This window comes from Bombus terrestris, chromosome 14 (assembly GCF_910591885.1).
Source record: "Bombus terrestris chromosome 14, iyBomTerr1.2, whole genome shotgun sequence".
Lineage (NCBI taxonomy): Eukaryota > Metazoa > Arthropoda > Insecta > Hymenoptera > Apidae > Bombus > Bombus terrestris.
The window spans coordinates 4,033,225-4,060,651 of NC_063282.1; the positions used below are offsets into that span (position 1 = coordinate 4,033,225).

At 40.9% G+C, this 27,427-nt stretch overlaps 1 protein-coding gene across 3 annotated transcripts in view; it reads right to left on the reverse strand.

Annotated features, from left to right (window-relative positions):
* LOC100643342 (zinc finger protein rotund) overlaps positions 1-27,427 on the reverse strand; it is a 250,018-nt gene that overhangs the window by 139,851 nt on the left and 82,740 nt on the right. The window lies entirely within an intron of this gene.

The window sequence follows — 27,427 nt, forward strand, 5'->3', positions numbered from 1 at the left end:
TATACGTACATGTGTATTCGTTGGAATAAACACACCCACGCATGAAGGACAGGCTTCCTCGTGGAGAGCGTGAGCCTTCGCGAAGCCGGTCACCACGTGTTGAAGGGAACCGTGCCAGACTGAGAAACAACGGTCGAAGAAGGGAAGAAGAGTCGCGTCGGAATTAAAAAGGCGAGTTGCGAACAGTGAAACGATCGACTGAAAACGTTCGATAATTTTTGGCGTGGTAATGCGACTTGCGAGGAAAGTATCGATTAGAGTAGGGCATTTTCTCATATTCTGTGCAGCGTCCATGATTTCTCATTGAATAATTTGTCAAGAATTTTGGAAGGGGTTAGATAATTTGTGATAATTTGATAAGTTTGAAGTATTTTAGTATTCTGGTGGTACTAGATGAAGATAGTAGGAGAGGTGGGTACATTTTTCTTCATTCTCTGAGGTTTAACGTCATCTTATGATCAAACTGGAGTAATTGAAAGTGAAAATAACTTGTTGAACCAATCTAAATTCGTCCAGACGTGTATTAAATTATGCTCACGCATACAGTATCAAGCTTCCGATCAAATTTCATTTGTATCTTCGCGAATGATTAGAAGATATTACAAGTGACGACGCAAGAAACGCAGCTACTACTTCGCTGATTGGTTGATCGCGGTAGCCTCAATCTGATCCGCGTTTACTCTTCTTACAAAATCCTAAAATTCCCAATCGAATGAGATTACGTTAAACGTCAACAAAGATCAGATTGTGAAAACGATGAGCGTGGAAATCGATCGGTGACCCAATCGATTCGCCACAATTCAACGCGTTGGACGAGAGGGCTGCGGTGGGGAAAAAGAAACGAGGAGAGGGAAAATCGTAGAGTGTAGCGTGGAACGCGTGTAATAAGTGACGGGGCGAACTGCGTGAAACTGAAATTGCCAGGATCCGCGCGGTCGGCCGGGCTTCAGCGTAATTCGCGCAATTAAACGGGCCGTGGTTGTTGAACCAGCCCTATTTTTGCCTGCGCTCCTCACCGCACGGTCGAGGATCTTAGATTTACGATCGGAATCAGAAGGGGTAGAACCGTAGTAATTACGCGGCCGTTCAAAGGGGATTCGCGCGCGTAGCGCGGCTCGTTTAAATTTTTCGAGCGCAGCGGAAAAATGAAAAGCCGCGCGCCGCCTCGAGAGCAGCGGAAAAACGGCTGAGGGCGTAATTTTTCGTTTACATCGCGGCGATTCGCGTGCGCGCACGCCTGTGAAAAGAGGGCGAATGAGGAACAGAGAAGAGGAAAAAAAACTGTCGCTGAAAAAGTAAAGGAAAGAGAGAAACGGGTGGTAAATGGGAGAGATCGAGAAAGAGGGTGAATTTGCAATTAACGTTAAAAGGTCCATAGACACTTCACAACTCTCTCTCTCTCTCTTTCTCTCTCTCGTTCTCTGCTCGCCTCTCTTGCTCTTTCTCCTCTGGCTGTACGGATATTCTGCAAACTGTGGTGGGCATACTCTAGTCGGCGGTTTTCAAAAAAGGCCACGTGACTACTCCCTTTAGGTCCAACTTTCCGTTTGACCGAGTTTTCCGGCTTATGTAATCTCAAGGGCGAAAGTTCTCGAGTTTCGTTTCCCTGTACAGCAACGAGCAGCAGCCCTTTTAGGCCCTATTTTTACCCGAGGCTCGTTACACGACGAATAGCGTGGAGCAGTCAGCGAAAGAGAGAGAAGGCAGGCGAGCCTGTTTCATAATTAATTTAGAGAGATTATTAAAATCGTCGGCTTGGGGCAGGTTAAAATCCTGTCTTCGACGGAACCATCGCTTCTAATTACACTTTTTCAACAAATCTTTCGCGTACTCCTTGACGGACTGTGTTAGCAGCGTTCGCGAAGACTCAGGAAAGAGAGCAGCGATTATTTCTCTTTTCACTATTTTGTCTTGACGATTGATCGATTAATTTTGGAATATTGTAACGAACAATGAATTTTTTGTTTGCCAGGGAGTGAAACGAATATTATCTACGGATTTAAGGGGTTGATTATCTTTGCTTCTTTCTAAGAATCAGTCAAATTTTTGTTGTATCACTTTGATAAGCAAAAGAAAAGAAAAATTATAAATTTCTGTTCCTTTGGATTTTCCAGGTTATTTCTTGTATGATTTTTAAGGGATTGGTCACCTTTGTGATGTTTAAAAACACTCAGCTTTTTCGCAAAATTTCAGAGATATCTTTATCACGTACTTCTCACCGTGCCCTGGAAGTTTCCATTTTTTCGTCCAGAAATTTTCCATAATTTTTCCCTACCGTCGAAATATTTTAATTTGGAGAGCGACGTAACCGGACATTGAACGTATTTCAGAAGAACAGTTTTTTAAATAATTTTCAGAAATGTAATTTTTTACGCGTCAAATCGGCGGAAGCTCGCATACTCGATATCCGTGCGGTATCAGCAAAGCTGAAGAATTTTTTGCAAATGATATTTACCTCTCGTTCATCATTTCATATAATTTTTACAGTTTGTCGAAATATTTCCCCGCAAACTAATTTAATGTTATCCTAACTATACTTCGAGAATTCATCTGTTAATTTTAAAATACATTCACATCTTCTTAATTATTCAAACAATTATTTCACTTACTCACTGCAACAATTACTATGCGTTAACGTTTGCTAATCGTTAAATTACGAAATTTAATTATATTCGTGAACATCTTTTTAAAAAATCAAAGTCTCGTTGGATTAAATATTCGCCAGGTACAGTAGTCATTTCTATGACTCCAGAGAACAGTGGCGGGCGATTGTTTCACGGATCTATAGAAGGTAACAAGGGTTGATGGTCAAAGGGAAAATTCCTCAAGTTGGCGGCGGTTCGTTTGAATTTCGACGGAGATTCCCTTTAAGTCGTAATCCGATGGAAACATCGTCAGACGTTTGAAGCGAAATTCCACAAAGGGTCGAACAACCCTTCGACGTTACGACCCACCGCAAAGTGCGTCGAGGGTAAAAGAACCCTCTAGCCCAGTTGTTCCGAAGGTCAATGGTACGGAGGTTAAGGAACTGCCAAGGATTCATTCAGGGCACGATAGAAGGCAATTCTCCCATTCTGACAATTCTCACGTTCCATTAGCAATTTTCTAGTATCAATGTTTTAAGTATCTTTATATTTTTATAAATATTCAACAACAGGGGGATCTCAAACGATGTATAGACCGAGTGAATAATTTTTAATAATAATTTTGAACAAAATCAACGAACTAGCCCTGAGAATGAAATTGGAAATAATATTTTTTCCACGGATAACAGCAAGAAGATGCGACATATCATGTGACTACCAATTATTTTTCATCAATGGACGTAGCTGGGGTCCGCGGGTTCGCTAAGCCCGTGTAGTTAAATTAACTACCCCCTGCGGATTTTATTATTACGTTCGATTATTTCGATTAGAAAATACAAGCGTCAACGGGTTTATTAGATTTCGATTAATTTTCGTTGAAATTAAGCGTCGCGACGGCTCTTTCTTTTTCGCGGTAGCATTCGAAATGACTCGTTTAACGATGAAAAGCACGAAAAATTTGCAACTACGTAAATTTCGGTGATCGGAAACACACGAAACTCATGAATTTTCAATAATTCAACCACCGATAATTTTTCCACCGTTTCATTACGTGGCGATCATTCGTCGATCAAACGTTTGCGCAAATTGCAATCCCGATTTTCATTTTCATCCGGCAAATTTATCGAAAACACCGAATGATACGATTATATCGAGGGAAAATTTGATTTTTCGTAGAAATCGGCGATGAATTTTTCAGTAACCACCGTCGGAAAACTATGTATATGGGGGAGGGTAAAAAAAGGAGGGGGAGATCGTGAATCTGTCTGCAATCTATTTTCCAATAAAGACAGCAGCGGTTCAAAGTGGAATTCCTTGAAGGGTCGAGCACCCCTACGATGTTACGACCCTCTGCTCTTGGCGTAGGGGGTGAAAGCAACCTTTTGCCCCAGTTTTCAAGGTCCGAGATGTGCCGTCTGAGGGACGGTTATGGTTCGGTTAAAGAGGATCTCGTAATTTCCCTGTTATCTGGTTCGCGTGATCCTCAAATTTATCTCCAACCCTTCGAACGCTAATAACGCTGGTTAACAAACTTTGGCGCTGATCCTTATGTATTTTTCTACCCTAAACTCCAATTTGTAACCAGATTCTTTTGTCGCCAGTCATTTTTACGCCAGCACAATATCGATTATTTAATTTTCAGTTGTGTAGTGAATAATAAATGAAAAATTAATTGGTAGAAAGATTGGTGTAACTAAATTTGTTTTGTAGGGCTATGTACAATATTAAAGGCAGTCAGTGGGAAGTGTAATGATCGAATGGAAAACGCGAAAAACTATAGAAAAATATCTGGAACAAAATTTATGACAATAATTTCCAAATTTATAATTATTTTGCCAATGATAGCACCCGGTGTTTAGGTTAAATCTGACCTGTTGTAAACGTTTGATGTATGGAACGTTTTTAATAATTTACCTATTGAATAGCCGCTAAGATTTTTCCGGGAAATCCTTGGTACTGCAAGCTAGCTCTAGACGATGTACATAATGAACGATTTCATTAGAATATTTTGAGAATTGAAAAGCGATACCATGTAAGTGAGAGTTTAATACGTGGCTGACTATTGTTGGGTGTTTCTCAGTCTCATCAGTTTTAGCTCTTTTTAGATTATGCTTTATAATTAATAATTGTATGGTATTGTCTGATTTACTAAATACGTTGAATCGCGCCATTAAAACATCTTATATGACGGTAAGAAAACACCTGAATAAAATAAAAAGTAAACAGTTGAAATAAAAGGTAGACGATGTTTTGTAAACCAGTGTAAATCTACTCGGCAAAGAAATTAGTTCAAATATTCTGCTTGATTTTTCAATAAAGCGATGTTATTTCTAAAATATTTTCCATGAAACGAGAAGAGAAAATTGTTTCGATCGTTGCTGGCGAACGGAAGTAAAAGAAGATCAACTACGACATATGTACATACCCGTTACTCTTTTTCCATCCTCTTTAAACAATATGTTTTCCCAAATATTATGCTCGTATCGTGCCGGAAGATGTGCAAGAAACGTCGAGATAAAATGAAATTTGAACGTCGATGGAGCGGCAAATATTATTCCAGTGTAACTCTGACGCGCAAAAATATCGGGGAGGGGAAAAAAAAATTTTCTCTTTTCTTTCTATTTTGCTAGGACCTTGCTGTTCGATTCTCCACAGGATATTAAAAAAGTTTGATTACTACACCCGGATTTGTGCGAGGCGTGTACCGCTATTGTTCATTTCAATACACCGCTTCATTTCCTAGAGCGTTCATCCACTATTAACCATCGAATTTCATTTCACGAGTCCGAACGCATATGTAACAACCGAACAACTAATCATTTCAATTGCCAAAATTTCAAAGCCAAAACAAAGACACGAAAATTCAGAGAATCCATGGAATCATCGAATTTATCGCCTGTTTTCTTACGGTATACAGTGGTTCACCAACGTATTTCGACACTCATAATAAAAAATAAACTTTGATGAGTGTACAACGGCGTCTACGAATGTCTGAATACCTTGACGAACCACTGTACGCGTTAGATCGAGCCATAAGTTGGTTCATGTTTTCTTAAACAAGCGTATCAAGCGTTTAGATATTTACTTTCTTATAACATCTATCTGTATGTATAATGGAGGAATAATTTATTCGTTTCATATCTCTATGAATATGTATCCTTCATAAACATTCAGATACACGTATTTTTATGCTCCCTGAACAATTTTTACAACGTTCATTGCATTAGCAAATAATCGACGAACTTGTTACTCGGGCGAATCATAAAAAAATTCAAGTACGTGCATTTTTATATTCTCTTAAGAACTGTTAGAACGTTCGTTGCAACGCATATATTAGCGAAGTAAAAAATATTTCACTCGCAGATTCCATGCACCACCAACTTGGGAATGCTACTTTGACAGCAACTCTGTACAAGCTGATAAAATCGTCTGCAATCGAACGTTTCACTGTAAAAGAACATCTCGTTAAATACGATACGTCAGAGAAAAGAATGACCGATGCAAAATTATTTACTCGCCGTAAACAGCTTTAACGAATGCGCGAAGACATCTACATTTATTCTTGCGAGTCACCGTATATAATACAAATTCAAACACACTCTTGCGAACTGCACTTTCGATAAACCTTTCCAATGGAAAAAAAGACTGTTTCACTCGCCGTTCCACGTATTACGGGAAAATCCAGCCCTGCCACTAACCCTGCGTATAGACTCGTACAATCGTCCCCAATGGGACGTTTCACCCGCGCGTTATCAAAGAACGCCCCGTTGAATGACTGCAACACACCATGGAAACCGTCGTACGCGAGGGAGCGACGAAGCTTGCAAACCCTTTGGCCCAGTTTTCAAGGTCCGCAAGAAAACGCGGCCAGATTAAGGGACGCTGACGGCGCAGGGGATGAAGAGAGAACCGGCTGACGCCCTCCTTCCGGTTAGTGGTCGGGGGTGAGTAGGTCAAACTTTACTGCCCTGACGTCTAGACGTCGTTGCGCCCCGTGCACGGCAGTAAAACCATTTTAAGGGGCTGTTTTACCAGCGCACTCAGCGCGAGACCTGTTCGAAAGGGGTGGCTCTGTGTGAGCACCATCGCCGTACCGAAACCCCCGTTCTTCCTCATCCCCGTGGCTCGCCTTTATTTCCTTTCCCGCCGGCTAGATCCTCTCCCGTGCATCCAGACGAGAGCCGATGCGCAGCCAGGGGACCGGCTGCAAACGTAAAACGAGGAATCGTCTGCGAGATTCTCATCCCCCTCGGGCTTCATCCCTTGGACGTGACGGAGAAATACGAGCCACCCAGCCGACGTTTCCTAACCGTGGAATTACTGTATCCAGTCGGCTGCAGGATAATTGCGTTTATAATTTCCAGCGATGCTTTGTAGGCGAAGGTGCTGTGCAACGAGTTTTTCAAACGGCGATTGGTAGGTCGAATGTGCTTTAGTTGATTGGGTTTGCGTGTGAAAGGGGTGAGCGAAGAAACGTAAGCGATTGATTCGAGGGGTTTAGTGGTTGGTATCTTTTACTCTTGTTACTCTTTGGATGTTTTATTACGTTTTGAAATCTTTTGCTATTCTTTGGAATTTGTAGGTGTTGGTATTTTGAGTTTTTAATTGAAAGATGGTGGTTAGTTTTTTGGAATTTAGAAGCTCTATTAATGTTTCGGATTTTTGCTACTCTCTGGAATTGGCAAGTTTCGTTATTCTTTGGAATTTGCCATTTTTGCTGTTCTTTGGAACTTGGAAATTTTGTTATTGCTAGGAATTTCCACTGTTTGCTAGTCTTTGGGATCTCCAGCGTTTGTTTGTCTTTAGAACGTTGCGAACAACTCTGGAATTTACAACTTGTGTTCAACAATTTTATCGCACAGTTATATTCACCTTTTATCTACAGAAAGGGTTACAATTGCGATAAGAAATTCGAATTCCCGAGCAGCCTGCTTCCCCAATTTACCAGAACACAGAGAAGATAAATGAACCTAAAAGGACTCTTTCTGGCTAGGACGAAGAAACACTTAGTATGTACAGAGAAATAGTCGTCGATAAAAAGCCAACGAAAGTAAACCTCGATGTTAAGGTGTCCGAAAAATTCTGTCATTTTTCCATGGTTCTGCCTACGATACGATTTAATGTAATTTGTATGCTAACAATAAACTGTATAAGAGTTGTAGAGTCGAAGTGAAATGAAGCGAGGTGTCTTTAGTTGAGACTGAATTTTCCACAAGTTATTCGCCTTTTATCACATCGTGTCTTATTTAACATAACCGTCGATTATTATCCTCGAGACACAGATGATCTCAACATATCAGCTCAGATTAATTAACTTCAAAATATGTTCATGTAGCATATTTTCTACAACAAATGTGATTCGACGTTTCTACGGTTAAAACAGGAAAGTATAATTAAAACAAAATAAAAATAGAACCGAATTCTCTAAAAATTAGTCAATCTCTGACATAAAATATTCTGATCACCTATACAATCCATGTCAAGTTGTACCAAGAGTTTCTTTCGTTTTATAAGAAAATAATAGATGCAGAATATTTTTCGCTCCAATACTTGAGAATCAACAATCTTCCAATATCAACAGCAGTAACAGACAAATCTAAAAGAAGAGAAAGTCCGAACCGGTCGACAGTTTTCGAAGAATCAGACGATCTCGAAGGAGCCACGACGCCTTAATCCAACGGGCAAATATTCGAGCGAATTGGTCGAGCAGCGAAGATACAAGCAACAAAAGTCTGGCTCTCCCCTCTAAAGTAAGAAAAGGGAGAGAGGCGAAAGTACAGTGGGCCGGTTGTTTCGTGAAATTCTCCCAAAGAGCTGGCCCTTCGAGAGGGCTCTCGAGGATCTGCTGGCTTTCGAGTGCGCGACACGTCGATTCGAGCCTTCTAATGCCCGCGATGACGTCTTTGCGATACGGGGCCATCGACGTTTTCAAGTAGCCTGGCCTCTCTTCCAAATCCTCCCTCGCGCAACGTTAAAATATTCCTCTGTCATAGCGGCTCGTCATACCTCGTGTAAGCACCATGTTTCTCGAGTGTAAATTGCCCCGCGAAACGATTTGTGACTCGTTGTTTGAACTTTGGACCAGAAGGGATGAAAGAGGGTGAAGGGTTCGAAGACCATGTTCTTTGATGGATTTCCAAGAGACTTTCGTTCTTTCCAGATGGATCCTTTTCCTTTATGAAGGAACGCAATAATATACGATGGTAGAAACTATAATACAGAGGCTGCGGAGCTACACGTACGTATCTTTATCTTGCAGTGAAGAAACATTTTCTGTCAGCTTCTACCTTCAATTCTTACAGTATCAAACTTTTGTAGTCGTACGAGAAGTATCCTATCGCGAATGTTTATACAGCTTCCTATTTGTATGTACACGCACAAATGTTTGTCATTTACGTCAGTCTATTCTATAGAGCGATAATCTCCAAACGTTACTCGTATCGCGAACAATAATATTCCTGCAAATTTCTTTACCAGCAATCGTGTAGTTAAATTATCGTACTTTTAAACTAACCAAGTTTTCATATCAAACGAAATACGAAAATAATTACGGCAAAAAGAAATAGAGAAAAGGAGAAACAAAGAAAAAAAGGAAAGGAAATAGCGAAAATGTTCTGTACGTCGGGTAAATCTGAAAACGAACAGGAAGGTGAATCTGGACACCAAATTTATCTATCATCATTCCATCACACATCTAACGAAGAGAAGAACAAAAGGAATCGACAATTATTCGGACGATCCCTTCGCTTGTGAAATTCCAGCAGGCTCATTCGCGGCCCCGAAAACAAAAAATCCCGCCGTATCAGAACCCTCGTCTCGTCAATGTGCTCCAGATCCAATATACATCCCTGATGTTCTCTGAAAAACGCGTCCATTTTCATTTTCCACGTCCATTCGCCGTTCTTTCTCTGTCCGATCGTTCGTTTTCATATCGAGGGTACGACGATGAGGAATATCCGATGCTCGTAAGGGGGCCACCGATTTTCCCAGAATTTTCTCCTTTCCCGGGCTCCGATCTTTCCGAATCCTCGTCTGCTACAAATTTCACTGACTTCGAAATTTATGCATCCATCGTATCAAGATGCAGTGGTTATTTTCAACGAGTTCAGACGATTGTCTTCTTGGCGATCTATCTATAAATGGAAATATCATGTTTGAACACATTTTTTGAGCTTGTGTATGTTATAGACGATCATTGTACGATCTATTTCCACTTCAGTGATTATTTCAAAGCTGAAAATTGGAAATGGTGCGATTTTTAATATCACTGACCTTTGAATTATGATATTTTAAGTTAGATACAGATATAGTAGAAGAGAATATTGACGTAGATTGACTTCGAATTTTGATTTATAATATCAAATATTAAATATAGAATATTGAGGTAAATCATTTTTGTTCAATCGAGGAAACGTCAATAATTAATCAATGTGTTTTTTTATAAATGTATTCATGAGTACGATATTATATAATATGTTATAGTATATTATACAATATAATGTATTAATGAAATGAAAGAAAAGGAAAAGAAATCCCAAAGTTTATTAATTTTTTGGAGAGAAATTTTTGTTAAATTTTCCAAATCTTTAGGAGGAAGATTTCACTGTATTAAGCCAATTTTATGATACTGTTATCTGAAAATTTGCACTCAGCTATTACTTCAAATTATTAATTGGTTGGTACGCAATGAGAGATTAAGGATTCAGTTGCGAGGTAAACCTCGTCGGAGCTACAAAATGGAATTAAGGGAGAAATTGCAAAGATATATACTTTTAAAGTAGAATATAAAATAAGACGATCGATCTCGATATCAGCACCACCTCATTTTCATACGAAAGAAAAGACACGTCACATTTTATATTTAATTTTGCAGCTAATTAGAAATCGATAACGAGGATATTCCTGTTCTTTATTAAAGTTTATAATTTGACGGTTTTATGAGAAAACAACTCCTAAATCTGACTTGACTCTTCTCTGATTATCAATCGATCGATACATGGGCTCTCAACACACGTCTAATATCAATATTATCCTTTCAAATTATCAACTTGTTTGACTTGTTAGTACTTCCAGCTAAATAATTTATCTATCCAGGAATAGTTTTTTTTTCATGTATCGTTCTTAAATTTACATATTTACATTCGCAAATACCAAATCCAATCTACCTTGCAAAATAAATTTTTATTTAAATAACGATCCAATAAACGAATCGAGTATAAACAAAAATCCTCTTAAACGAAGAAAAATTCTACATCCAGTGGTTATAATTATCGAAGTCACGTCACTTACCTTTCTGGCAAATTTTCATCGCTGTCAATCTATACATCTACCTGGGATAAAGTATTTTCCAACGACTAGGATTATCTTACAATAATTTACGTTGTACACTAATGTCGTACGTTATATCAAGTTAGAGACATAATTCAGTATAAAATTATTCTCATAAGGATAAGAAAAGAAAAGTACTCGAACGTAATCCCAATGGAAGAAAATATTCGAATCTAAACGAGTTAATAGATCGCAACTAAAAAGCCTTAAAGAAGCTTCTTTCATCCCCATAGGCTGTAACATTTCATCGTTCCACTTCATGGCCACGATAAATCTCTCGACGCACAGATGTCAGAATATTTAGAACACTCTAACCGAAGCGAGAAGCGAGAGATCATCGAGGATTAATACGTCGATCACGCAAGACAGCTCATGATCCCCCTAATCACTCATTTTCCCTTGAAAAAGAGTATGGTGCACGATCTCGATCAATTTTCGTCCCATAGGAGAGACGCCTTTTGCAAATCGTCGCGATTCGATTTGCATGAAAAGAAAAGAAGAAGAAGAAAACAGGCTCGTAGAGGTGCGATGATCGATCGAGGATCATCGAATCGATATTACGACGGGTCGAGATTGTCCTGGGTGCCAGGTGAATGCAACGTTTCTACCTGCGACGAAACTACCCTTGCTGGAGCATGCTGATAATAAGCCAATAATTCTTGACGATTATCGTCGAGACGATAAAAGTAAGAGAGAAATGGGACGTTTGAGAAAATGTTTCGCAAGAAATTAACGGATCTTGCGGTTTATCGTGGCGCTGGATAATTCGATGAAATAGGGGTAGTGGAGAATATTTAACGAATAAAGATTCGCGAAGAAATATCGCGTGGAGAGTTCCGATTATTAATTCGTTATTTTCGCGGTTCTTTCTTGCTCGAGCGTTGTTGTTTCGTCATTATTTTCCAATTTGTGTTGCGAGGGTCTGGACTTGCGGGTCGTGATAATTTTGTAGGACAGACACGTCTCTGTCAAAGAGAGGATAATATTATACAAAACCGAGCATGAGCATTTTCAAAAAGAAAGAAACAGATCTGAGAGAAGAAGGTTTCAAAAGAATGACATATGTACGTATAGTGTGGCCCGAATAAAATGTCACCATCTGTGTCCTTGGAATCCGACGAAGATATTCAATACGAAGAAGCTCGGACAGTCAATGAAGACATTATCATATTGTACGATTCTAAGAATTTTGCATAACGCAAATATGCAGAATATTAATATGACGTAATTAAAAATGAAAAGCACTCTGCTAGGTTATCGAAGAAGATCAAAAGATCGTATGCATAGCTGCAAAAATCAAATAAAAGGACAATTCCGATAACGTAAAATCAATGACGTACTGAATTTTTAACCTGCTTCCCTCTAAAAGATAGAAACTCCTCTTCTTTCCTTCTAATCTTCCTCCGTAAACATATCTTCTTTCACGATAAATCATTCCATCGAATAAATCACCCCAACTAATGGCACGTATCCGAGCCATTCTTTCTTCTGTCTCTGTACTTTGCATAAAATCCGCTCCTATGCTCCCCCAAGAATCCAATCAAATTCTCCCATTAAAACGCGCGGAATTCCAGCGGCAAGCTGCGAGAACTCACCGCCTCCGAATACCTAACACACAAAACCACCAGCATCTTGAAATCCAACGTTCCAATTTTGCAACAGCGTCGGGTCAAGAATCTCGAAGGAATTGACTCGCACGCGAGAGCGTACGTACGTGTGTCTACGGGCCTCGGACGAAAACAAACGCGAGAGGGAAAGAGGGTTGGATAGTGGCGTTTATTATCATCTGAAAAGGGGCGACGATTCGCGGGCGGGTCGGCCCGTTCCTGCAAATATTAGACGAGAGAGAGAGAGGCAGAAACGGTTTCGCCATTGTACGTTCCTTCAAAGTGCAGCCCCCGGGTACTCCGGGTGCACGCCGCTTCCTTTTTCTCACTTTTCTCTTCCGCCAACCCCACCTAGCCCTCCTCCACTTCCTCTTCCTCCTCCTCCGGGCAGCGCTGCTCCTTTTTCCGGGTCGAATATCGATCCTGATATTTTTCCATCCTTTTTTTTTCCACGTCCGTACGAGCGTCATTTCCAGCAGTTCTTTCTTTCCGTCGGCCACCCCCTTTCCTCTCTGCCCAACCCGACCGCCGCCTCTCACGTTCGTACCACTCTCGTGCCACCCCCCGAAAGAAGTTATATTTCTCGATCTAGCGTGCGGGCTTCGTTCATCGGTCACCAAAGGGGTTAGAAGGGGAAAGGGTAGAGAACGGGACGAATTTTCTTGCAATTTCGCTGCATCGTGCTTCTACGCTCTCTCACCCTCTCTTTCGCGCTTCTACCTCCTCCTCCTCCTCCTTCCTCAAACCCCTTTCATTGGCCGTTTAACTCACCTCTCGTGGTATGCCGAACGCGTCCTTTCGCGACTCTTTCTTTTCTAATTTCGTAGCTACGAAGGTTTTTTTTTCTGCTACATCCTCTGTCAGTTTTGAGAGATGCACACAGCCGGTGGCTGTTGGGGGATTTTTATAAAGAAACTCGAGGTGAAACCCGATGGACGATCATGAAATTATCAGTGCTCGTTTGGAATCCAACTTACGTGTAAAGAATTTGCGCCTGTTCAACTTGATAATTCATAAAAATCGTATTATTTACGTACGGTAAATTTAAGCGTTCTCTTTGTTCCTAGCGATCGTACGTTTTAAGTATCGTAGCAGGTCTTTCACCGTGGTTATCTCTATTAGATATTCTACGCTCATACGTGCCGTAAACGATTCCATAATCCAGTGTCAAGGTATTCTTCTCGAGATTAGGGGCACAGTACGTCTGAAGAACCTTTTGAATTATAATTTTTCTCACTGCGAGCTATTGATCGCGTGAATAATCCAACTACACGTACCATCTCGAAATGATACTCGATCTGCTTTCCTTAAATGTAAACTTGATAACGTAAAACAGGGAAATTAATAGAAAATTGTGATACCTTGGCTGAACCGTATTCCTTTGTATCTTTCAACTATTGCTTAACATCTGCCTGTCCGTAAATAAATATACAGGAACAACTGGCCTAAGACGTTTAAACGTAGCGTAGTATTATATATTTGTATATTTTTAATAAGAACGATCAGAGTAACGCAAAACACATAGGTGGATGGTATAGCGGGAATCTTGGATTTTATCCGCGAGCCACTGTCGTTCCTCAAAGCATCGGATCTCTTCGTTCCACGTGGCCATCTCTTTCTCTCCGCCTCGATCTCTTCCTTTTTGTACCTTCGTTCTTTCCCGCCCTTCCTTTTTTCCAGAAGGGGGGTTCAATATCGATCCCGGTGGCCGGTTTTTCTTTTTCTTCGTTCTCTCTTCCACCCGCCCTTCCCTTTTTGCCCCCTTCCTTTTTCCCTATTTCCGCGAGTGCCGCCCTTTTCCTCCCTTTTTCCTGTTTTCATCAAACTACCGGCGGAGATAGAGGCCGCCTCGGGCCTCGAATAATTTTATAAAAATATCTCTCTAGCCCTCCGACTGACCAGGACCGTTAACATCGCCATCGACCGTACACTCTCTCTCTTTCTCTCCCTCTCTCCCTTTCTCTCTATATTCACCACCATACACACAGAGATCCAGCAGCGCGAGTAGAAAAATCGTTTTGTTTTCCCTTTCTTCCTTCCAAGAAACGCAATCTTCTTGTTGCAAACCTTCCGCTAAATCCTCACCCCCTCTCTCCATCTGGTTTTTCTTAACGCATATTCGCAACCACGGCTATCCGCCATTCTCACGCTGCTACGATCGCTTATGCAAACCGTTTACATCGGTATTTCGTGCTTTTTCTTTGTTTCTCCGTGTTTATTATCTCCTCTCCTTTTCGCCGTCGTTCCTCCGCACAGTTTAATCCATAAAGTCCGGCAAACTATGTATGTGACCCTTCGAGGTTCATTCTGCCGCTAAATCTGCGGCGTTCGTACTCGTATTCGCTTTACTTTTTCCTTTTTCATTTTTATTTTTTTTTCCGGTTTAATGTATTTTGTTCTTTCTTTGTTTGGCGGACTCGGTTCTACCTTTTTTTCTTTTCAAGATATCGATCTTCGTCAGTCGTTCTCCGACTACAACAGGCCAGGTCTTCTCTTTTTTCGGTGGCTTCTTTCTCCCCCTTTTTTTTTCCTTTTTTGTTTTTTTCGTCGATGGCTACTTCCAGTTCGCGGCGACGCCCGGGATAACGTTATTCTTCCGGTTTATGGGGTAATTCGCGCGCACTGCGGAATAATTTGCGACCGCCGGCTACCGAGCTAAGGGTCGATCCTAAGTCGTGAAGCTGGCAGAGACGGTCGAGTAATTCTTGCTGGAAGAAATCCGATGTTAAGAAAAAACCAGCACCTGTTTCCTATTTATTCGTATCAATCGATTATCTTGCTGGATTATAGCAAACTTTAGAATAAAAGTCATCCTTTCATCTGATGCGAAATTGTACAACGACGAAGAAGAATCCTGATAACCCGCAACCTGTCACTTATTGTCGATTTAATAATACTATTGGTTATTAAATTATAATGCACAAGAAATACCATAAAACGTTCAAATATTTGGTATATCTATCGCGTTTAAAATATCCTGTGCGTTATCAAATTTTCTATTTTCCTCGATGATTTTAAATCGGTAGCACAATACAATTGCAATGGCTGATTGTCTTCTTTCGGTCAGATTTCGTTAAGCAACTAATCAAGATATAAATTGTTAGTTAAAAATAATTTATCTTTGCAATGCAATAAAGTGAAAGGTGACGTGCTTGATAAAATGATAGACTGATATATTACGAAGCTGGCGACGGTATATTCGAGCACTCCGCCAAACGGAGTTCAGAAATAAAAGTATTCTGAAATTTCCCAATGCAACAGTAACTTGCTGCATCCTTAATGTTGTCAATTAAACCGCTAAATTTAGTAATCGACCTTCCCTGTCGCCTCGACTTTTTAGTTTCCATCTTCTTAATTTTCTCTTAATTAATTGCTCGATACGTCGCAAAGTTTCTCAATCCTGATCGATCCAGAAATTTTTACTATTTCGATGTTGCTTTCGTTTCGGCAAAAATTTCTAGCATTTCGGAGAACGTGCAAGGTAAAATGCAGACGAATTCAAAGTCTTCGCCTTTGTCAGGAAATACCGTACACCGGGCGAAAGAGACGATCGAAAGAACTCGGCGGCATTAAGAAAATTACGAAAATTTCTGCTCGACGAAGAAAGAGAAAAAAATCTGTCTCGACTATTTATTGGAATATTTAATTTCGCAAATAACCGAGGGAAATCGTTCCCCTTTGCCTCGTCTCCATCCGGCCGTTTCGGTCTTCAATATCGCGCGACAGATGGAAGAAGCCATCCTCTTTCTCTCTCGAGATCCATCAAATATCGGAAAGATGGCGGCAACATTGGTAGCTACCGCTCTTCAAAGGCTAGTCCGGCGCCCAGTTGAGTTTCCTTCCATTTCCCGTTTTCCCCGTCGCCAGCACGGGGGTCAAATATCGATTCTGATATTTCCACTGGCATTCTTTTTTCCTCTATTTCGCGCCGGACGCCTTCCACCTTCTGTTCCTGCCTCGTCCTCTCTATTTTTCATTAAGTGGCGGACAGGATGCGAGACACGCCGCCCGAGAACAGCGACAATTCGCCCTCGGAGAAAGTGGAGCTTCGCGTTTTGTCACTCCGAGACGTTTTCCAGGATGGATCTTTGGCCCTCGAATATTTCAACCTCACCATCAACCTACCAATATTTCTTACAATTTTCTATCTAATTAATTATCACGTGCATCTTCTTCATTGCACTTTCAATCGTCGATTTATAATTCTTTTTTTCGTTTTAATTTTAATCCGATCTCTTTGATCGATGTTAATATTCATATTTATCGATTTATCAATTAATGATGGTATCTTTTAATTACTGTTACCTTCTCTTGTACGATTCCTGAATACACGTGCTGCTTTATCACGATTCTAGCACGTAATCGCATGAAAAGCTTTCCACGCATTTCACACCGACAATTTGTTAATCGAGTTTTTATAAACTTCAACAAAGGTAGTTTTTCTGGACGATCGTTAGAGACGACGAACGCACGGAAACGCCGCCCAACTTGGCATAAATTCTTCCGAAAAATTAAGCAGAGAATCTTCGCTAATTCTTTCAAACTTTTTCGTCAGATCGTCTAAAATTTCCGCGGAGAAGTTCGTTAAAACTTAGTCTTCTTCTGCCAACTTGTTCAGCATCGCTTGCCCAGGTGAGAGAAAAATTTGTGCCAGTTGTTTCTCAAAATTCCGACGCATTTGCAATCAGGAAATCGAGACTCACGCGTCTTCGTGGCTGGGGAAATCTGCTGCAACTCTCGTACGCTGGAATCCACGCTTCTCCACGCTGCTTCTTCCTCGGATATATTCGCCGACAATTTTCCTCCTTGATCGTTCCTTTTTTCCACGTTGCCTCGTTTGATCGTGGTTATTTACAATTTTCTCTCTTCTTCTTCGGTGCAAAAGATTCGAATGCGGTGGTCGGCTATTCGATCGTTTCGCAAAAGGGGCAGTGAAAAAGGAAAGGGTAGCGCGCGCGTGGAAATCCCTTTTAGCAGTTGAACTTTCACGATTTTCTTTCGACCGAACTTCCCCCAAAGTCCCGCCAACTTCCGTAAATCTCGATTGTGACGCGCGGAACTAGTTGAAAGTTTAATCGCGTAACTTTTCACGCGTCCTTTCCCTCGAAATTTGCGGCGGTCTCCTACGACCCGTGTTATCGCTCTCGTTACTTTGATCCCGACCACGCTGTGTAATTTTATTCTTGCCGATTCGTATTCCACCAAACTGCGAATTTATTTTATATTACGCCGCGGTAAAGCGTTTCGCCAGCATCATGAAATATTGAAGATGGAAAAGAGAATTATTTTAGGTAGCAACCAGAATCCTGGATTTACAGAATTGTTATATAACTCTAGATTGATCGACGACTGACAGCGATACACAATTTACTTAATATCCTTCGAAGCTTATTTTCAATCGACCCACTTTTTCTAACAGTTCAGTTTAGGTTTTCACGTTCCACGAATTAAATCAAAACGATACCTCCAACAATATCTGACGTTTATGCAAACACATATTTCTTTAAACACAACTGAACAAGTGGAATTCAAATCGAAGAATTCTCACGACGAATATCTTCCACTTGATATTAGGTTGTCCGGAAAGTTTCTTTCGTTTTATAAGGAAATAATAGACGCACAGTGTTTTCTGTTTTATATTAGTTTATTGAATTATGCAGGAACGTAATAATAGAAATAGAACGAAATGGGTCATACCTAATTCGATAAAATAATATGAAACAGAACTTGTTCAACTATTATGTGAAACGAAAGAAACTTTTCGGACAACCTAATACTCTGTACATCTGAATTCTGCACATTTTTGTGCTTCCAATCTCTAACCTGCATATATTCTTCTTCATTTTTCACAGTCTAAAAATCAGAACCTAAAAATTGTCCACGTAAGTAGACGAGGATTCGAAGATACGTAAATGTCGAGAATATTTTCTTGGACTAATTTTAAGTTTCGTATTTATCTCGTTCCGGTATGAAAGGAATGCAAGTTCCGACATATTTTTTTTTCGAGAACAGTTTCCTTTGGTTCCAAACGAGTCTGTTAGTGGGTAAAAAAAAAAAAAAGACGTGGGAGACATCGGGCCCCCTCGATCGATTCAATGAAACACCACGGCGTCTGCTCCTCGTCATTAAAAAACACGTGGCCGTCTAAAACACTGAACCTACTGTTTCTTCGCGACACGCGTTTCTACGCGCCACTTTAACGAACCGACAACACGGTATGCATTAATTAGAATATCTCGGCGTATTCTTGGTCGCGAGACTCGTCCAGTACGCGACAAAATAATTTTCCTGCATCAGAGAATTATCAGCCGGTCACCTCCACGTGACAATTTCCTTCTCCATCGAATTTTTAAAATTCTCCTGTACAAACTTTTTTCTGAAATATAACTCAAGCTGTCTCTTTCTTCGTATATTTATTTATTTTCGGTCTCGTTAATATTTCTATTCATAGATTCACAGGTTCTGACGTAAAATTACGTCTTTTCATAAGCCGTGACTGGCTCTATTTAGCTGACAGAATTACGTCTTTTCATCAGCTTTCGTTGTTCCCAAGTTTCATCTGCAAGAACAATAGCAAGATTTGGAGTGAACAGTATGTAAATTGTAAATGAACTCGAACATGCTATTCAGGGCTATTATTCTTCTTTTTAATATATTTTCCTCGTTGGTAACCTTTCCATTGTGATTTATCGCCGGTCCTTTCAATAGAATGTTTTAATTACGAATGCTTAAAGGAACTGGCAAATATGAACGTAATAATTTTCTTGTTTAATTCCCGCGACCACCGATCCTTTGATCGTAATTTATTAATTGCGCGTCCGTGAAATTGAAAAATTTTATTCCAATATAACTAGTTCCTTTCTTTAAATATACACTTCCGACTATGAATCTTTTCATTAGAATTTGCTAATTACGTATACTTAAACGAACTGAAACAGCCCATTCAATTTCCTGATTACGAGTTCCTTCGATATGATTCTTTAATTACGAACTCGTGAAACAACTTACAAATCCTATTCAATCGTTTCCATCGCAGACATTTACTCTTCTTTCATACAGTTTCCCTTCAAATCCATACGATTTTCAATTCTATTTCACAACTGTTATACAACGAGCGACTATTGCGCGAACGTGAATATCGCAGATGTAAGTTTCTTAAGACTTAAAAAATAAAATCTTTCTTCATATCGATCCTTTGACAGTTGAACAGTCAATGGAAGCTTCCTCTACTTTCCACAAATAGATAAAACACGCACGAAAAATACGTACAAACGCTCAACTTTCCAACAACAACTAACAAATTAGGACGATTACGTTACACATGAAAGGCAGCACATTTCTGTCCTCATTATCGGAACGAGATACAAGCTTCTTATTGCTGTTATTGTTATTCGCAGGATAATAAAACCCAAGCCCTGGATGCTGCAAAAATCTACAAAGGAACATCCGCAGCGATCAGCGGACAGCGCAAGTGTCAGGCAGCGCGGAGCTTGCTGAAACTTTCTCAAGTTGGACGGAAAGCCAAAACCTGTTCACTCTAGAAAATGGCTGGCTGAAAAGCGTGAAACCTTTCGAAAGCTAACTACCGCTTGTTCGGCGTGGAAAATTCCTCGTGACATCGTAACCCGTCCCGTAAACCGGATAATTATGATCGATGGCGAGAAGGAGCCTAGCCCATGAAGATCCATCCGTGTCACGTACGCGGCCAGACCAACTTCAAAGATCGTCTCGTTCCCATATCACCGATGCAGAAATTCAAATTCCTCGTCATTAATAAAAATTAAAGAGACATCAAGAGAGGAGGTATGGTTGCGGGTCGCCCTGAGGGCCAAGCCAACCTTTATCTTACCTGGGCCTACAATAGCGTGAGACTATGGGCCCTTTGTACACCACTTTCACCGTCATCTGCATACGCACCCCTTTCACCTGCGCGTCCCTTTCCACCGCGAACACGCTTTTTTCTCCTCCTCTCGTCTGCGACCCAGGGACCGCGTAATCTCCGGAAGAAACGTTCGTCTCTCATGGGTGCTAATTTTTTTTTTTCTTCGCGACGCCTAACGGAGCTTCCACCGGGTTCCTGGTCACGTCTTCGGGGCTAACGGTTTCCCCGTGATCGCTGGAACCGTCTTTGTTCACGACCATGCCGGATCTGTATCGTTACTCTGCGTTTTCGTTAATCGATCTCGCGTAAATGTCACGGGACTTGGTCTTCTTTTTCGTTCTCTTCGGTGGTCGGAGGTGTCGGCAATTTTAAAACGGTTACAGAGACAGTACGTTATTGGTTCGTGGAGGAACTCGTGGAATTTTGTTGTTCGTTTAGCGTTGTACGTGTCAATCTGTGAAAGCGATGGATCTGCAGGTTTTTAGTGCGCGTTTTATAGACTGGCGAAGTGAAAGATTTTGTAAATTCTCAGGGTAAATGAACGAAGTTTTCGAATATAAAGTCGGTTTGCCTGTAGATGCATTCGTTTTGATTTCTTCGGTGCAACTTCTACGTTACGGTTGCAACTAGTTCTAATTTCACATTCTTTTAATTTCTAAGTTTCGCAGAAGTTGCAATTTTCCTGCGAGCGCTAGATCGTTTATATACGTCGATAAACCCGTGGCGGAATCAGCTACGCGTTTATCTACGTGAAACTAGTTCCATTAAAAGGGAACAAAGATCACTTTGAGATCCGGCAAGCGTGTTCGCCTATGTAAAATAATAGAAACAAAGCGAGTTCTGCTTGAAACATCTTTTGAGATAACCAAGTCTGAACGGTGATAATTGCAGCGATACTAGCCAGCTTTAATTCTTAACTTTAAACGTTATTTGCGATAAACAAGCTTCGTATAAATTCCAACAGACGTATATCGAATTTATCCTCCTTAGTCCTGCGAAAACACGAAGAATAATCGATGGATCATGACTCTATCGGAGGAAGCTAAATTATTAGGAAAATGACCAACTAGGAAATTGAAGTATTTTCACGGTTCTAATATTCCCATTGGACCATAAAACGAGCGTTGTCCGCAAACTGTCATTTTCCAACCTGCGAAAATTTCACACTTTCCAATTTCTCTATTAGGATTCCCCCAGAGAGACAACCCCCCGCAGAGCCAAAGAGACAATAGACATGTAGCAGCGAGCAACAACCCCTTTTCTGGCGACTATGTCACAACATTTGGGCCCAGGACAGAGTTATGGCCCTTTTTCCACCGAGTTTCCGTTCTTCAATCCTCTCGCCGTGTCCGTCCAGGCAGAACGATTTCTCGCCGATTCCCTTTGCTTTCTTTCTCCTTTCCAGAGAGCTGGTACAAAACGTCCAGAGAGTACGTTCACCCTTTCTACGAATCGATTTCCAACGAGCAACTATTTTCTTCTTTTTTTTTTTCTTCTCTTTTCTTTCCTTTTTTCACCTCCGCGACGTAACTTCTTTCGGATTTTCGAGAATTACGGAAGATTTCTTTTTTACCTCAAACGTGAGTTACGTGGAATTTTTGTGAAATTACGATCAAAGGATTTCTTTGTTTCGAACGTAAATTCGAGACTTTCCGAGAATTATAACGACCATTGTTTCTTTTCTTCGTCTACGATGAGATTTCCCTGGAATTTTTCACAACTGTAGTCGCAAGATCTCGTTTTTTCGTCTACGACGTAACTTTCGAGTTTCCGCGAATCACAGTCCAGCGATTTCTTTCCCTCGTTTCCAACGTAACTCGTTCCAGGGTTGTCGGAATTACAGATCGGCAGATCTCGTTCTTTAAGTCTCAACGTAACTCTGTAGTTGTTCAGAATTATAATCAGAATGTCTATTTTTTTTTTTTTTTTACTTCCAAACAAATTCTCTCGCCTTTCGCAGCATCATATTCGAAAGAGTTTGTAAAACGATCTATACAAAGAATTAATTTCTCAACGTCACAACGTCCGACGTTACAAAAACAGAAAGTTACACAAAAGAATATTCCCATTATTATATCATAACAGACGGAGGATTATTCCTGGTCCGAATTTATTCTTCCACGCTTCTATCAAACGATCTTCAATAAATTAAACCGGTAATTCAACCCCGTGACGATCTATACAATATTGCATCAAAAAAAAAAAAAAAAAAAAACAAATGAAAAAAGAAAAAGGAAACGAAGTAATAATAAAAATACCCTGTGGATACCTATGTAACGAAAGTTAACATGGCGACATTGACTCTCCGCGAAAAAAAGCAATCGAAAAAACCTCCTATGAAACCAGAACAGCCGTTCAGCCCTGATACGCATAAAGACTGGTCCCAGGTTACGTTCCCTTCGAAAAAAAATCACGAAAAAAATGTTCGCTAACCCCTTTCTCGATCCGCGATACGTTACGCGGAAATTCATTAGCCGATCCAGATCGGCGAAGGAAGGGGTTACTACCCCGTGACGAATCCGTGATCGAGACAATGAGAGCCGGCCCCTGTAACGCGCCGTTTCTTTTTTTTTTTTTTTAGTTTCTTTCTTTCTTTCTTTTTTCTTTTTTGTCTCACGTCGAGCGGAGACAAAAATGTCGTTGTACCGCTATTTGCATCCCCGATCCTAGAGAACGAAAGAAAGAAAGAAAGAGGGGGAAGATGAAAAAGGAGAAACATAGAGCGGAGGAAAAAAAGTTTGAACGAAGGAGAAGCTTAAAAACAGAACGACAGGGAGGAAAAGAAGAGAAGAGAGGATAAGGGTAGTTCGAGCGAGATGGGAGGAGGAAAACACGCAAGGGTGGGGGATAGAAATTGGCGCGGGGATACGAGCAGGGCCATTATTTTAATTTTCATTCTAGTAGAGCGTGGCGCAGGGGTAGAACGAGGGAACCGGGGGTTAAAGGGACGAAGGAATCTTCCTTTGCATAATCTTCATGGGGTAGCTTCTTGCAGGACTCTCACGCGGCACGGCATGTTCCAGTTAGTCGCTTTGGGCCGCTGTTTTCCAAGGTGTTTTGCATCTTCGCCTTCGGCGGCTGTATCCACTCACCCCTTTCATAGTTTAACTCTTCTCCCCTCTTTTACTAGAAATTACCCTAAAGAGCTGCTCTAAGCGTTTTAAGGGATTAAGGTCGGGCAGGCGTAAAAAAGCATGGAAAAAGGGTTGACCACCCGCTGGGCGAAACCGGCGACAGATTACAACATCCGAAAACTTGTTTACAGGGGCACCAGCACCGGCTCTTCCTTTTCAACCCCCTTGTTCCATGCCGCACGAGGCTCGCAGCGTGGCCTTGGACTACTTTCAGAAACTACAGAGTCGACCTACATAGTCCTTGCCCTGCTTTTTTGCTTTTTAGGTTTTTTCCCCTTCTTGTTCGCTTGGGGTTGCAACACTGTTGCAAGGTGGATATTACATTTTTTGTTAAGGGATGGCTTTTTATGGTGGAAGGTGCATGTGTATTTCTTTTTTTTTTTTTTTTTTTAAGGATAATTTGTAACGTGTAAGACTGCTTTAACGTACGTTACATTGGCTCGAGAAGAGAATTTTTAGAGAACGACGCCTGACTATTCCGAACGGTTTCGTCACAGGTAACATGGATGACAGGAGCGACGACGAAAGAAATACGCGAGAGTGCGAACGATTATAAATTGAAAGAAACTTCGGTCTAACGCGAGATCGAACACCATTTTTTGAGACGACTGTTCTCGCTTCTATTCTTAACGCGCAACTATTTGAATAGCTTGTTGAAGAAGAAGTAGGTCTCTCGAAACTTTTTTAGAGTGGATATTGTAAATTTTTAAAAGGACAGCTGATTGATATACGAGTATTATCGGTTGGAGAAAAGAGATTACAGGAAAATTGAAGGAGAGATTTTGAAGATTTCGCTGCAGATCGACGGGATGTTCCATAGCCCAAAATTTAAAGATATTCTTCCGTCGAAAAGAAGTGACATTTCGCGTGACACTTCCAGCGATCTTTCGTAGAGAAACTACGCGTTGAATTTTTTTTTAGAATAAAGGTTATATAAGGAGCACGCGACAGGAACTTGACAAGCTGGTTCTTCTTAATTTCTTAATTTCGAATTCCACTCGTAAAGTTCAGGAATATAAGTTCCCTAAAAATAAACGAAAGATTTATGAAATTCTATGAACAATTAAGTAAATGCTGGTGTCTAGAATTCGATAAAATGCAAAAATACATGTTTAATGTTACAATCAAATAAGAGAACAGTTCCGGTAATATGGAATTGGTTATCGAATTTTAAAATTGTCTCTGCGCATGATCTTCCTATAAGGATAATTAATGCATCGTTAAGATGCATACGACGAAGAAGAGTCGTCGCACAACTTAGAAGTTCTATTTCCAGCCAAAGAAATCTGTCATTCTATTCGAAACTTAAAAACATCCTTTTTAAACAGAAAGAACACATCGTATATTTCCATCTGTAGCTCTCAGCTATAGTGAAACTCCATTTATCTGATCTTGTCGTAGGACAAACAGTTTCTACAGGCTTTTCCACAACACGAAAACAATAAAAAAAAAGGTTCACATAGACATATACGCTGTTTGATCTTGTTTTCAAAATTGCAGTGAGTTCTACGTTGGAATAATTCCACCAAAGATGGAAATAGTTGAACTAATTTCGTCGATCTATTCGCTAGCAGAACTCCACAACTTGTATTCTAATTCAGCAAACATTTTCTTACCGTCTCACGTAGAAGTCATTAAAGCAATAAACGTCGCAATGGTGAGATATAGGAACGCCAAGGTATGCAGATACAGTTTGTTAAAGAAAAAGAAAAACCTCTCTCTGACTGGAAAACAAGGTCGAATAGGGCGTACGTTTATGAGAACTCCTTTTGCCGCTTTTACGCGCAGAATCTACCACCGATGCAATTCCCTGCTACGGGACACTCTGTATAATTGGAGTTCGCCTAATAAAAGCTCGCCAACTTTCCCCATTATCTATTATTTTTGCGTCCACGTAACAGCAACTCGTACGAGTGAATTCGATCAGCAGAAGTCCAGCTAATCGGCCATTGACAAACATTTCGTTGCAATAAGTGGAGCCCGGATGAATCAGATAGATCACAGTTCAGCTGTATATTCCTGTCTGTAACTTTTCAACTTCGAAAAAGCATTCCACGTCGGTTACAAAACTAACGCCAAAAAAAAAAAAAAAAAAAAAGAAGAAGGAGAGAGAAGAAAGTCACAGAAGCGACAGAGGACGTTCAAAAGAAGGATCCCTCGATTAGATTCCGCGACGGTGTCGATCATCCTCGACACACTCGAAAGGGTTGAAACGCGCTACCCGTATGAGTTCGTATGCAGATTGGCCGATTGTCTTCGTGTCCTTCTTCCTTTTCTCTCTCGTCTCGATCACCTCCCCGCTCTCCCTGGACGAAAGCTCCCGTCCCGTGAGAATCTTCGAGGCATTTGCATGCCGCGGATTATTTAAATCGTCCCCTTATTGTCGTGGCTCCTTGTTTTTTCCTACAGACCTCTCCGACAAACCCATGGCGTGGGTCCTGCGGGCCTAGACAAAAAACCGGCTGATCCTTGCTATACAGTTCACGCAAGCATCTTCCGCATGCCGTGGCTCCTCACGACCCGAACCAACCCTTTCGAGCACCCTGACCGGTCATTTCGATTCGGCGATTTGGATTCTTAGCATCTCGTGTCACGTTAGTGTGCAGTAACGTTTCTTTTGCTGGCTTCTTTGTTTCTTCAACGAAGAATCGGTTGCGTCTGATTGAGACGATTGTCCTTATGCGAGGGGTGAATTTAGGGTGAGGCTAGGTTTCGTTTTTTTTTTCTTTTTTTTTGGTATTAAGAATCCGGTGGATTGTGAGAGGTAACGATGATTCGGGATTATTCAGCTACTGCCTTCGCGATAGATCGTTTCTTCCGGGCTCTTCGAGGAACCTTAGTGTTAGGCAAGAGAATGTTCGATAGCTTGACGTATCTAAATTTTCTGTTACTTTGGAGGAAATTTTCTGAGCCGACTATGAGGTAAGATTTTTAAATCGAGAGACCCGGGAATTTCGAATTGAGAAATATCGAACTGCTCATTCTACATAACCGATTATTCAGAAACTAGTTGATATTAGAGCGATAAGCTGCTTCTTCCAAATATTCTACTATCTCAAAGAAATTTTGTAAAAAAGAAAAAGAACGTTACGCGAATCGGAGTCAGGAATTTCTTCGTTGAGTTTCGAAAAGCGATCCATATTTTACGTCACAGCTGATATGAAACGTAATAATCGAGGGCGCTCGCGGTGAACTACCCTCGTCATCCGCTATCAAAACTCAGAGTTTCCGAATTTCTTTCTCAAATCCTGAACAACATACTTAATACCTAAAAAGAGGAACGAATGAAAAAATCACGAGATTACCGGGAAAAAAGCGGAGATCCTTTGGAAGATCGAGAAACAAGAATCTCTAAAAAGAGACCCTCGGGTACCGTTGCGTGGTCAAAAGGAGAAATTCACCCTTAACAGCGCGGCGAGAACTCTTCGAATCCGCGTGCATTCAAACGAACCCTCTCACCCCTGTTGTCCCGTGAACATTTTTTTTCGCGCTTCCGTCTGTTTGTTTTTTTCAACCACCTCGGGGCGGAGCGAGGAGTATGCAAAGCGATCTTCAACCCTTTCCACGCTACCCTCCACGCGTCATTCTTTTTTTTTTTTGTTCTTCTTCACCCAGCACCCATTGACCTCTTTGTCTTCTCTTCCTCGTCCTTTTCTTCCTGCTTCCAATCCGGCAGAATCCTCGTCGAAATTATGCAGGATTCTCATCCGGAGACACAGGGAGAGGTGCGGGAAACAAAACTAAACCAGGGGTAACCCGTTGCTCGCGAAAAAAAGGGGTTGAGATCCTTTTTTTTCGCACATTTCCTCGTCCGCGACGCGAGTCTAACGGTGTCTCGTCTTCCGAGCCATTTCGATCCACGTTTCTGGTTCCTCCGTTCGCTTTCTTTTT